Genomic DNA, 14,109 nt, shown 5'->3' with positions numbered 1-14,109 from the left:
CCAATCCCTCATCTATATCTAATTACCAATTTATAGGAAATGTAGAGGACAAAGGAACATGTCAAATGTTATGATGAGAATGGAATTAAAAATAATCCAAACTGTGGGATGCTCTAGAGGACAAACAACTCAGTTGCTTTTACAAGCAAACTGTAAGAAAGAATATGGTAGGGAGAACCTATAGCTTAAAAGAGATTTAAAAGAAATGTTAAACAATTAGCATGTGTAAACCTTGTTTACTCTTCATTCAAATAAACGGTAAAAGAGAAAGTAAGGAATAAAAACCATAGTTAAGACAATTATTAACATCAACAATACGATGTTAAAAATTATTTTTATTTTGGAAGATATGATGGTATTTTGGTTATATGTCTTTGGAAGATGCAAACTAAAATACTTACAGGTGAAGTGATATACGAAATTTGCTACAAAATAATGCGGGTGAGAAAGTGGAGGTATTTAGAGGAAACAAGATTGGCCATGGATTGATAATTATTGAAGGTGGGTGATGAGGACTTGGAAGTCCATTGAACTATTCTCCCTACTTTTGTATATTTGGTGTTTCTATAACAAAAATGTAAAAATAAGATAACATCACCAACCAGGGGCAGGAGAAAAAAATGTGTTTAAAGTTTAGAATTAAATACATATTTGTTATTCAAGGAATTTTCTAACTCATGTAAGAGCCCCCAAATGGTAAACATACCATTTTCTCTAGGTTTAAAAAATGCTTGTTTATTAAAATATAATGGATTCCCTAATTGTACCAACTTCATAATGAAAATGTATTTTTGGGTTCTGTGTGATAACATTTTGGAATTATTGATTGGTAGATTATGTGAAAGAAAAATAAATGACATGATTGTGAAGTAGTTTCTCTATTTGAACAATCATATTAATAATAGGATCTTCTCAAGATATTGTAAACTTTTTCCTGAATAAATATTCTTTCCTTCCTCTCCAAAAATCTTGAATCATTCTCATTATTCAGGTTCTTAATGCTTATTTATTAAAATGATATGAACCAATATGCCTTGCATTTCCATCTGAATAGTAAGATTTTTGTTTTAACATGGAGATGGTTGTGAGGAAAACCAATAGCCCCTGTAGGTTCTTAGTTGGAACAGGTCCTCCTGTTACAAAAAACAGATTAACAAGAGAAAAGCAAGCAGAAGGTTATTTACATGAGTTTATTTGAGGAAATAATGACAGTAAACTTGCCAAAATTTAAAAAGTACTTCAGCTTGAAGGTGTCCAAAGAATGACCAACAGAATATGTAAGGGCAAGTCCACACATTTTCACAGAAATGAAATTTAATGACCCTCAGATGAGAAACCTAAATATTTCCAGATAGAAAGAAAATTGTAGCTGTAGGAAAATGGCAGTATTACCTGAATCACAGAGAGAATAATAAATAGTAGTGACTGGTAGAGATGTGAGGATTCTGCTGGCTGCTGAGTATATCTCTTCTAATGATGCATTACAGAACTGGAGAAATGCTGTGGACCCTACCTTTGTTGGACTGTACAAACGATGACAAACGCAAGAATAAAGACAAAAGAGTATATTTAGAAGAAGGGGTCAGAGGGCTCCTTGCTTCTAGTGAACAAGGGCCCTGAGCTTTCACAGCCCTCCATATTTATTAGGTAAAAGAGATAGTGAGAAGGTGGGGGAGGGATGGGGGCGGTGGTTGTCGATTGGCAGTCTGATTTACAGCAGGCTTGCAAGACTGCATTCTTCCAACCTTAGGCTCTAAATGCCTCAGTGGATAATATCAAGGAGCATGGCGCCAGGGAGTGATTGCCCTCAACAAACCTTCTGGTGGCAGGTACAGTTGTGAGTTTGCCTACATCCTGCATTCATGATAGACAGTTTGCTGTTTGATCATATAGTCTCTGTGGAATACTGAGTTGGTCACAATCCTTTTGCCAGCTTTCTACAGAGAAATAACCACAGGATTGGTGCAAGGACCCACTGGGCCACTGTGAGATGGACCAGAGCTAAAACTCCGTTGATCACCTGAGCTCATATGTTCCTACTCAGATTGGTATACCACAGTGATTTTTTTTTTTGTCTCAGTGATAGTGTCAATTCAAAGCCAGTATTCAGTAGTTATTTTTTAAAATATCTGTTTCCCATTCCTCAATGGTCTGTTACCCTGGTAAAAGACCCTACAGTGATTTAAGGAAGGCTAGGATCAAAACTAACAGTATAAATTGTGGTAGTACAGCAGGGTCCTTCCTCAAGGGAGCCTATCCTCTTCTTCACTCAAAGGGTTTTGAGTCTTTAAACTGGTTCAAGTCTAGAAATTGATTGAAGGTTCATGACTCTCTGTTTTTATGATTCAAGTTAGACTTTGTTCATTTGACCTAGAACTTTTCAGCTTATACAGATCAAGTAAAAATTCAGTAGGCGTAGTATATATTTCACTCCTAGAGACACCACAATCAACTATTTTGACTGCTGTCCATCATGGTAACCATACCTACTATGCCTTTGGTGATCAAATGCCAACATGTGGCCCCTGACATCCTGAGATCCAACTACTCTCTTATTACATTTAAATTTCCCAATCCAGTGATCACAGTTCTCACTTGTAAGGTCTGGCCTACAGAAAAAAGTGATCATAGAGCTCTTCTAGGATACTGGGGCTTCTCTCGAAAATTTATTTTTCACAATAGTGATGAAAGATATGTCTTCTGGACCCATCCAGGGTGGATGACTAGATCTTAAATACAATAAATTAAAACAAATCAAGGCTGACATTCCAATCTTTCTATACCCTTGAATGCTTTCCTTTACATTAAACAAAGGCAGGTCTGGCATTTTCAACTCACTCACTTTGGGCCACCTTTTGATTCATGCTTCAGCCAACTAAACAAACTGTTAGAACCCTTTCTAATTCCTTGAGCTAGAGCACTAAATACAGAATCTCTACTTTGTGAGCCCATTTCAATAAATTCATCCTGATCCAACTTTATGTTTCTCTACCATTATCCCACACCTTTAATATTCACTCCCACATATGTTACCTAACCTATATCTGTATACATTAGAAAACTTAAGTCATTCTTTTGAAGTATAGCACATCTTGTCATGAGTTGCATTTTCTACCTCACTTACCTATAGCTTCTTGCTGGAACTTGAGTCTAATTACAGATCTAGAAGCAAAGATGGATGGTGGTGCTTGATTCTGAGACTCAGCTCTATCTTGTATGGCAACTGCCTCAGGGGAGGCCATTACAAGTTCCTTGGAAATGCAGGGTTAATCCTCCCAGACTGGGATAGAGATGTCACTGTCATTGAAGGTGGGGTGGTTGCTCCCACTAGGGGTAGAGGGCCAGCTCCTCTTGGGGATGGGAAGGCCTCTTCCACTGGCAAAGGTTCATCAGAATTCAGAGGGTTAATATCCCCAGCTTTATTAGGGGTTTCTTACACTCACTCATACTATCACGATCTCACTTCTTCCTAATCAATGCCCTTACTTCAAAAGTAGACATTTTATGAGGTTCAGTGTTCAACTTACATTGTAATGCAGCCAGTTGTAGAAGGCAATCTTAAGTCTGATTTTTCACCAATTTTGGTCCTGAGGCCATAGAAGAGATGGTTCTTCTTCAGAGCTCCCATAGAAGCTTTCAGGTCATTTATGCAGTGTGTGAACTGGCAATGTGAATTTCTGAGTTTGCCTGAGCTTTTCTTTTCCCATTTTTTAAAATAATAACATTACCTGCCTTTGCTTCTAGATCCACCACTCATCTTTGCTTCTAGATCTATAACTAGACTCATTACCTTTATTAGTTTGCCAAATATGTTAAAAATATTATATACATAGTCTCTCCGTTCTTTGCATCTTGTAAGTGATTGATTAGGATAACAAATGGAGATATTTTGCATATCTCTTTTGCCGGATCACACCATGGGCTATCAATGCTCTCTTTTCTACTGAATTTAGAGTCGTTAGTGTCTTTAATCAGATTATAGATCCAATCACAAAGCAGTAGAGTCAGTTTTGATAACTCATCCTTAAGATTGTATTTCTCTAGGACTACTCTTGGTTCCAAAATATGTGCTAGTCTGGGTTATCCAGAGAAACAGAAGTAATATGATGTCTGTGTGTGTGTGTGTGTATTTTGTTGTATATATACATATTTTGCTATAATATTATCCCTCGACATATAATATATATATTATGTATAATATATATTATTTTTATATATAAATTATAATATATTAAATAATAAATATATTACATATATAATTATATATTTATGTATTTTTTTTTTTTTTTTTTGTTTTTTTTTTTTTTTTTTTTTTTTTTTTTTTTTTTTTTTCTTTTTTTTTTTTTTTTTTTTTTCTTTTTTTTTTTTTTTTTTTTTTATTTTTTATATATTATATTATAAATTATATCTATATATACATGATATATACTTTACTTGTAATGGTTATATTTATATATTAATATCATAAGTAACTCTAATAATAACATACCATATATAATATATAATATACATATTTATATATTTATTATATATAAAATATAGTATTTATATATTTATATTATAATATACTATATTTTATATATTCATATTATATATAGATATCTATTATTTTTTATATATAGATGCTAATAATAATATATAATACATATATTATATAATTTATTATCTGTTTATGATATGGTAATAGATATAGTATATATAGATGTATATGTACATAGGAAGATGGAGACCCAGGAGAGCTGATGGTTCTAGTATGAACATTTCCGTATGAAAGCCAGCAAACTTGAGACCCAAGAAGAGCTGATGTTGGGATCCAAAGACAGGCAGGCTGATGTTCCTGCTCAAAACTCTCAGGCAGTAGTTCACTATCACTCTTGGGAAGGTCAGCCTTTTTGTTGTGTTCATTCAAGCCTTCAATTGATTTTATGGAGCCCACCCATGTTAAAGAGGGCAATCTGCTTTACTTGGTCTACAATCCAAATGTTAATCTAATTCAAAGACACTTTCAGAGACACACTCATATAATATTTGACCAAATATCTGGCACCCTATGGCCCATTCAAATTGACACGTAGAATTAACCATCACACATAGTATCAATAATATATGAGAGTTTCAGTTGCTTCAAATCGTAAATACTTGGTAAAGTCAGTGGTTTTAATATAAGCCATTCTAGTGACTATGTAGTAGTATCTTACTGTGGTTCTAATTTGCATTTTACTGATAACTAACTATATTGAGCACCTTTTCTGTACTTATTTGTTCTTCATATACCTTCATTTGTGAAGTATCTATTCAAATCTTGTGCCCATTTTTATTCAGTTGCTGTCTTATTATTATCAGGTTGTATATATTCTGGGTACAAATCCTTTGTAAAACATGCACATTATGAATATTTTGTCCATATCTGTGGCTTGCCTTATCTATATATATATGTCTCTTTGTATGCATACTTCTAAGTATTAGTGTATATGTGTATCTAGGAGTATATGTGTATTTGTGTATGTACATATAGTTCTTTTACTCTAACTTTAGTGGCATTTTGGGAGGTAGCAGTGAATAAATGAATATGTTTAGTTTAACATATTTTGCTCAAAGTTTAAAATTCTTCGTCTGCACTTTCTAAGTGACCTTTACAACTCCTGTAGAGGATATGCTACATGACATTATATAAACATCTGTTTACATGTTTTCCTGCATTCTTTGCTGAACTCTAGGCTCATTGAGGGTAAGGTCAGGTATTCATCTTTGTACTCCCAGTGACTAGCATAGTCCTTGGCATATATTACATGCTTCAGTAGATTGAAAAATAGACACTACTTATCTTGGGAGAAGTTTGGGTTGTGATGGTTCTGTCTAGGACTCTTTTCTCTGCTTTTTTCATGTGTCAGTGTGTACTTTTTGGAAATTTCAACTGGAAATGTAAAGTATGAAAAGTCTGAGTGTATTTTATAAAGTCTTCTCTAATTAAATTATAATAGGCTTTAAATGACAGCAGGGGTCAGCAAACTTTCTGTAAAGGGCCAGAGAACAAATACTTTCAGCTTTGTGGACAACATGGTGTGCTATGCAACTTTGCTGTTGTAGCATAAAAGTAGCCTTAGACAGTACATAAATGAATGAGCATGGTTTATTCAAATAAAACCTCATTTAAAAACAGGCAGCCATAAAAAAGAATGAGATCATGTCCTTTTCAGGGACATGGATGAAGCTAGAAGCCATCATTCTCTTCAAACACAGAAACAGAAAACCGAGCACCGCATGTTCTCACTTATAAGTGGGAGTTGAACAATGAGAACACATGGACACAGGGAGGGGAACAACACATACCAGGGCCTGTTGCTGGGTGGGAGGCTGAGGTAGGAGGATTGCTTGAACCTAGGAGTTTGAGGCTGCAATAAGCTATAATCACACCACTGCACTCAAGCCTGGGTGACAAAGCAAGACTCTGTCTCAAAACCAAACCAAAACAATCAAAAAACCAAAACAGCCTGGTTTGTTGCCTTCTATAGATGTTCCAAAGCTCTGCTCCTTTCAATCAGCTTTCCATGCCTTAGTTGGAAATAAGACCAGACAGACAAGAATTGTCTCACATTTTGAGAAAGCTTCTCATGTGAAAAGCACAAAGGCAACTAACTAGCTTACCTGATAACTTAATACAGCATGTAATAAAAAACAGATAAATTTGAAAGCAGAGTAAACTTTATAAAAAAAAGATATTACTTCTGTCAAAGAGGACCTGGTTTATACAGAAAAAAAAAAATCAAAATTATTCTCAAGAAAAAGCTTTTCCTCCAAATAACAAACAAACACTTTTTTAGAAAGGATTAGAAAGTAATGTCAAAGAAATTGCTTAGAAAATAGAACTAAAAGAAAGATGAACAGGTATTCAAATACTGATTAACTGGAATTTTGGAAAGGTGGAGCAGGTAAAATTATGGAAATTAGCAAACAAGTCATGGAGGGCATTTTCAATGATGAAATGACTGAGTCTAAAATAGATAACAAAAAAACTCTAAGGCATATATCATGAAACTTCAAAACACAGAGAATAAATAAGGGCTCCTTTAGGTACCAAAATGAGAAATGAGGTCACCATCAAAAGTTCAGGTTGGGTATCAGTTTGGCACTGAATTTTGAGGGAGCAAATCTAGGTGCCAAAACACAAAGAAGCTCTGTGAAGAAATCATGATAAAATAATCTTCCTGATATTTAATATTGGTCATCACACTTTGTTTAAATTTTTCAATCATTTCTCATAACGAGGGTTTAAGGTCCATAATCCTAGGAATGGTATGTCAGATCACTCACAGGCTGAATCCAGGTGTCTTTCCCATGTTTCTCATCACTCTTCACATAAAAAAGTAAGAGTGCTATAGAAGGCAAGTTATTTGTCCAATGTTTCCCTGAACATTTTATACATGTCCAAGTCTTTTGCCGTAATGTAAGCCTGAGAGAAAGACACTTTTTCTTTCTTCTATTCTTCTATTATTCTCATTCTAATAATTCCACACGCAGTTCAAAAGTTCTCTCCTCCTTCAAGTCTTCCCCATCCCTCCTCTCATCCAAGTCAAGAACAATTAATCACTCTGCTGTGCTCCCGTGATTTAAAATAAGAGTTTTTCTATCCAATGTCATCACATTATAACATAATAATTAAAACATGATTTTTACCTTCCCCTCACAATTTTGAGCTCCTTGTGAGTATGGCTGTTTTTGCTTTATTATATAATTACATATTTAAATTTGGCTTTATATACATAAGATCACAGCCAAGGAGGTTAAACATAATTTCAAATTGTTGTACCAGCCACTTGTGCTGTTTTTCACATTTGAAAATAATCATTGCCTTTACTTCAAACAGTGATCTATAAATTTGTTTAGACAATAATTAAGGGCTTTTCTTCTTTAGGATAATAAAATATTAAATGGTGTATTGAAGATACTACTAAAGAAACTACTTTTGATTATAGTCTCTGCATTGAAGATTGGTAGGAATTTTCTAATTTTCAGATCTTTCCACAACCTCTGTATTCAAAGAAATATCATCTTGGAAATAATTTGTGTGAAAAATTTACAAATCAAAAATTGACTCACAAGATGATGTTACCATAATCACTCATTTTAACGAGTCTCCTAAGTATTTTCTGTATCAGTTTTCTTGATTATAAAATATCAATAATATGAACATACTCTTAATGTAACAGAATATTTAATTACATCTATTTCCCTCAACCCACCAAAGTCATTTAATAATTATATTGGCTGTTTCCACTGATTGGCAGGAGGCTCTTCCACTAATGCCTCCCATGGTTTCCACTGCATTGTTTTTCTCACCAGACTTAGTTCATTTTCAGCCTGATGAATCACCTCTTCTATCTGGCCACCTTGAAGTTGGTCTTCTAATTTTTTAACATCTGGTTCCACTTTAAGCATAGCCAGCTTCTCATTTGTAATCTGTTCTGTACACTTTTTATATGCTGCATTTTTAGGGATTTGCTCAAGAACATCAAGGATCTTTGTGTACAGTATTCTTAGCCTCTCACGTGGATTCTCACATGCAGCCAATCCCACAGGACCAGTAGTCTTCTTTGGCACACCTTGTCCCATATTTAATTACTCTTTGCATCCCAGTGCCTAGCTTCATGCCTGCATAAAGTGATAGTAAATATCTGTTAGATTGAAATGAATCAATAAACATTCTAAAGTAAAAGCCAAAACATCACAGCCATAGTAGGGCTTATAGGACATGTCTGAAATCTACTCAACATTTAATTAGTGGTTGCTTGGTAGATTGATATAGAAATTCAATTTTTATCTGATCTGTGAACATAACATTTCTTTTACCCATTAGCCAAATGTGCTATATCAACTAATTGAGGTGGGGTGATTTCTCTCTTTTAATAGATGTACACTTACTCCCATCAATATAGGGTGCTAAAATATTTTCATATTATCCTTTTGTTTTTCATTCTCCAGAAAAGTCATTGTCAGAAGAGAACAAGGATGCAAGCATAAAATTAGTTAAGTGAAAACAAGGTCATCTCTTGGAAATTTTATAAAAACAATGTAATTTTCTCGTGTTTGGCAGAGTTATAATGCTGCCATCACAGGGATCATAAAATTTATAAAAGAATAGGCACATTTACTTGGGGGCAATGCTCTAAAATTTCAAGTGATAGGAAACATGCCAACCTCTAGCATGAATAAACTTTTATCAAAATGTGCTGCATATTTCAGTTTTCTAAATCTGGAATTAAAAAAAAAACAGGGACCATTTTCTTCAAATGTTGAACAGCATCATGTTTGAGAGAAGACAGTTAATTTAAAACATTAGAGGAAAATTGATGGAGTTGTTAATGGAAAATGGAAGATTACAGCTTTTAGTGATATGTTAGACAAGCACATTTAAACAATTTAAAAGTGCTTTTCCCCCACAGGATCACTTATGTCTCATTTTGAGTTGTCAATGTCTCTAATTCATTCCAGCTGCTTCTGATTAGTTCATCTTTTGAAGCAATGCAGTTTCATGGTGATAAGAGAAATGTATCTTTTCTTATGCGTATGCAAAAAATGCTCTCAGCAGTACCCATCAAAGGTCCTTATGATGATCTAAGCTACATTTCAAAGATAAGAGTCTGACCAAGTAGCCAGGACATCAGAGATGCAGTTTTCAGATGACCAAGCATTTGAGAACTCTATGCACTCCATATCTTAAAAAGCTTCAGGATTTTGCCTAGGAAAGTCTAATCCATGCATCACTCTTAAAAAAAATAAACAGACAAAAAGGTATGTGTGTGTCTGTTATGTTTCAAAGCAAGGAATATGTGACCCATATCTTATTTGATACTAAAGATACTGTGTCATCCCAAAAGAAAGAAGGGTTCCAAGCTGCTGGAGTGGATCCAAACAACGAGCACTGGTGGGTGAACGTCTTATTTGGAATTAAACAAGCAGAAGGTAGTGAGAGTTTGAATATAAGGTGCCTAAGGGCTATAATGTATAAGGACAGAGCTTTGAACCAGAGCTGTAGAACTCAGTTTTACTGGGTAAGTTTGTCAGTATAGACCTTATAGAAACCATCCCACAGGAGATCACAGGTGATTTGTAGGAGGTGGTTGTACTCCTATACAATCTGACATGGAATTTTGGACTAAAAGTTGTCTCTAGAGAAGAAAGGTAGATTCTCAGAGCTAGTGGGGCTAACAAAGGCAACATCAGATCCTCAAAAATATGGCCAAATAATTGTCCTATTCTGTCAAGTGTTAGCATTACTCCCTATCCAAAAACTCTATCATTGTATGCCTGGTAAGTACAAATACATTTCCAACCACATTTTCATACTTTCTTTCTTCGTTAAAATCCATTTTCCCATTTTCTGAGAAGGCAGGGAGGCAAGTCTGTAAGTCTGTTTTCTCTCTGAGAAAAAAGAGAGGCTAGAAAAAAGAACCAGCTCTTTCACCTTCAAAACTAGAGAATGAGCCTCTAACCAGATTACAACATTGGGCAAAAGTTTGATACTATTATTAAGTATACTGATTATATTTTTAAGACACTTTCTATCAGTGCTTCTTGAGAGTGAAACCTAAGGAAGAACCAGACACCTAGTGGCCCTGGCTGAGGTGGAGGCTTTAGCAGAGGGTTAGAAGCATTTCTTATTGGGTGACTGACAATGCATTTTGGAGAAGGAACCAGTATAGTCTGATCCTAAAATGATTTATCCAACAACATAGAGAGAGTGCCTACTGCTCAGTAACCTAGGAAATCAAATGCTAAACCCCACGGTTGAACATAAAACCCATTGAAAATGTGATAGATTAAAGTATGCACATATGGAAGATCAGAAGCTCAGTGTCTGTGCGGTTGTGAGGCTATGTCAATCCTTTTTCTTCTCCCTTTTCTAAAACTCATAATACAACTGGCAGAGAAGCTGTCACTATAAACATGGTTAGAGACAGATATTACTGGATTATTTTAGAAGGTGCAGATGAGGTTTAATTTTCCAATATAGCTTTTCCTTTGGGGTACCATTTGGAAAATTTGTTGCATAACTGTGCCTGCTATAAAATGACAACTTTTACATTTCTTAATGTCTGTTGACCTACTGCTTTTACAGTGATCATAAGGTGTTTTTGTTGTTACTAATATAGTAATTGTTCTTGATGGGTTTCTCCCAGAAAAGCTATCATTTACATCGCTTGATGATGTTGTCACTATTGCACTTTGTGTAATAAGAGAGCTATATAGAGCTATTTGTCTATGTAGGCAAAGACACCTGTTTTTCACATTTTCCTGTCCCAAGTACTAATTTTTCTTCTATACGATATACCTTTCTCTAGTGTTATATTAAGACCATTCTCACTGGGCATCATATTTAGGCTACTAGGCTTTAAATAATTAAAACATATGTGCTCCAAGTTGACAGTAAAATGTTTTTCCAAAGCTGAAGGACAATAGTAGTTTTTCACCACCCAAACCTTTAATGTATGATCGTCAATCCCTAGATTCCAAAAAATTGAAAAAAGTTAGTTAAGCATCAAGACCATTTCAAAGGTTGACAATGAAGACAGAAAAATATTCAGCACTGGAGGCCGGGTGCGGTGGCTCAAGCCTGTAATCCCAGCACTTTGGGAGGCCGAGGCAGGCGGATCATGAGGTCAGGAGATAGAGACCATCCTGGCTAACACAGTGAAACCCCGTCTCTACTAAAAATACAAAAAATTAGCCAGGTGTGGTAGAGGGCACCTGTAGTCCCAGCTACTCAGGAGGCTGAGGCAGGAGAATGACGTGAAGCTGGGTGGCGGAGCCTGCAGTGAGCCAAGATTGCATCACTGCACTCCAGTCTGGGTGATAGAGTGAGACTCTGTCTCAAAAAAAAAAAAAAAAAAGAAAAGAAAAAAAGAAAAAAAGAAAGAAAGCACTGGAACTGGGGTTTACCTTGACCTCCTGAAAGAAACAAGATAATGACAGAGCTTGGTCAGCATGTTCCAGGACACCTGACAAAGCTGGGTCTCTTTGGATGTGTATAGCATTCCCCATCCTAGACCCCATTTTTATGACTTCTCCAGACTTGGTAGCATTAAATATTTCTGCATAGAAGATGCTTGGTTCCTGACCAAGAAAGAAAACATTTATCAGTGTAAAGGCATTATTAGCCAAAATATGAAAATGTTCTATGACTACATAGATACTGGAATTTAAACTCAGGAGTATTTGACTCCAAGGCTCAATTTTTGTACCCTATGTTCTGCTGCTTCTCTAACAATGTACCTGAAGTGCTATGTGAGGGCCTACTTGCCATGACTCAAGGAAAAAATGATAGCCAAGGAGAGGGACTGGGCAACAACTAAAGGCTGCTACAATTGTGGTTTATCAGATGCTGGTTTCTTTGCAATGCCTAGATAGAATGCAGCTGGGAGGCTCTGGATAAATGCAGTATTTATTGTTAACTATGGCTCACTGCCTATAATTTCTATGTACTCACTTTCCATAATGATATGGAGCTGAGGAATAAGTACCCTTCAAGAATCCTTTTGCCTCCTTTCATTAAACATTAGGAAAGAGCTGGTCTAAGTAGTCCATTATGCTTCCTGGTACCAGAACTCCAACCTGATCTCACTCAATCATTAGAGCTGAGGGGGTCTTCCATATGAAAGGCATAGCCCCGCTATTCAGTAGTGAACTGCAAAAGAAAATAAATGTAAAATGGGTAGTTGCAGGAGTTGGGAAAGAGTTTTTGTGTCTTTGCCCTTTCTACTGAATGCTCTATCCCTCTGCTCCATCAGGTATTACTTATAATACCTGACACAATGTAAATGCTATATAAATAATTGTTACACTAAATATGGAGGGTCAATTGTATTCTGGCACTTATGTATTTTCTCAGCCCCCCAGGTCCACTTGGCATGATGTCATCAATATGTGCATCAGTGGGACATGTAGCAGATTGCTTGACTGACCAAAAGTTCTGTAGACTATATTATAAGCAGAGAGCAGGAAAATTTCACATAACCTGGGGCAAGACAGTGAATGTGTTCAGAACTCTAATTTAAAAGTGGTAGGATGATATATTTTAGAAATATTTTCATCAATATGATCAAAATTTTAATGATTAGCACTTAAGCTTCAAATTTGTAGAAAATTCACATATGTAAGATGTCTCATTTCCTGATAAAGTTCACTAAATATATGGAGTGAATTTATTTTTGGATTTTTTTCTCTTTTATTGATACATAATATTTTACATATTTATGGAGTACATGTATTTGTTACATGCACAGAATGTGTAATCATCAAGTCATGGTTTTGGGGTTGCCACCACCTCGAGTGTTTATCATTTTTTTTGTTGGTATGATTTTAAGTTCTCTCTTCTAGTTAGTTTGAAATATATGTAATATTGTTGCTAAGTATAGTCACCATAGTCTGCTATTAAATATGAGAATTTCTTCTGTCTAACTGTATGTTAGTACTCATAATGAATCTCTCTTCATTCCCCCTTCCTCATCTACTCTTCACAGTCTCTGGTATCTATCATTCTATTCTCTATTTCCATGAGATCAAATTTTCTAGCCTTCACATATGAGTGAGAAGATATGATATTTGTCTTTCTATGACTGGCTTGTTTTACTTAACATAACCTCTAGTTTCATCCATGTTGCTGAAAATGACGCGATTTTTTAAATGGCTTAATAGTATTCCATTGTGTGTATATACTACATTTTCTTCATCCATTAGTCTGTTGGTGAGCACTTAGGTTGCTTCCAAATCTTGGCTACTGTGAATAGTGCTGCAATAAACATGTGAGTGCAGGCATCCCTTTGATATAGCTGATTTCTTTTCCTTTGGATAGATGCCCAGTAGTGAGATTGCTAGATTATATGGTAGTTCTATTTTTACTTTTCTTGAGAAATCTCCATACCATTTTTCATATTGATACACTAATTCACATTTCCACCAACTGCATGTAAGAGCTTTTCTCCACATCCTCGTTAATATCTGTTATTTTTCTTTTTAATCACAGCCATTCTGACTGGGATAAGGTAATATCTCATTGTGGTTTTGATTTGTATTTCACTAATGATTAGTGATAATAAGCATTTTTTATATACG

General features: G+C 35.2%; 1 pseudogene; it reads right to left on the bottom strand.

Annotated features, from left to right (window-relative positions):
- Window positions 1–8,256: 8,256 nt before the first annotated feature.
- Window positions 8,257–8,610, bottom strand: LOC108521241 (NADH dehydrogenase [ubiquinone] 1 alpha subcomplex subunit 5 pseudogene; annotated as a pseudogene).
- Between the last annotated feature and the right edge of the window lie 5,499 nt (window positions 8,611–14,109).

This window comes from Rhinopithecus bieti, unplaced genomic scaffold (genome assembly GCF_001698545.2).
Source record: "Rhinopithecus bieti isolate Rb0 unplaced genomic scaffold, ASM169854v2 scaffold_52521, whole genome shotgun sequence".
Lineage (NCBI taxonomy): Eukaryota > Metazoa > Chordata > Mammalia > Primates > Cercopithecidae > Rhinopithecus > Rhinopithecus bieti.
The sequence above is the reverse complement of the archived record's forward strand: the minus strand, read 5'-3'. Positions and strand labels throughout refer to the sequence as shown.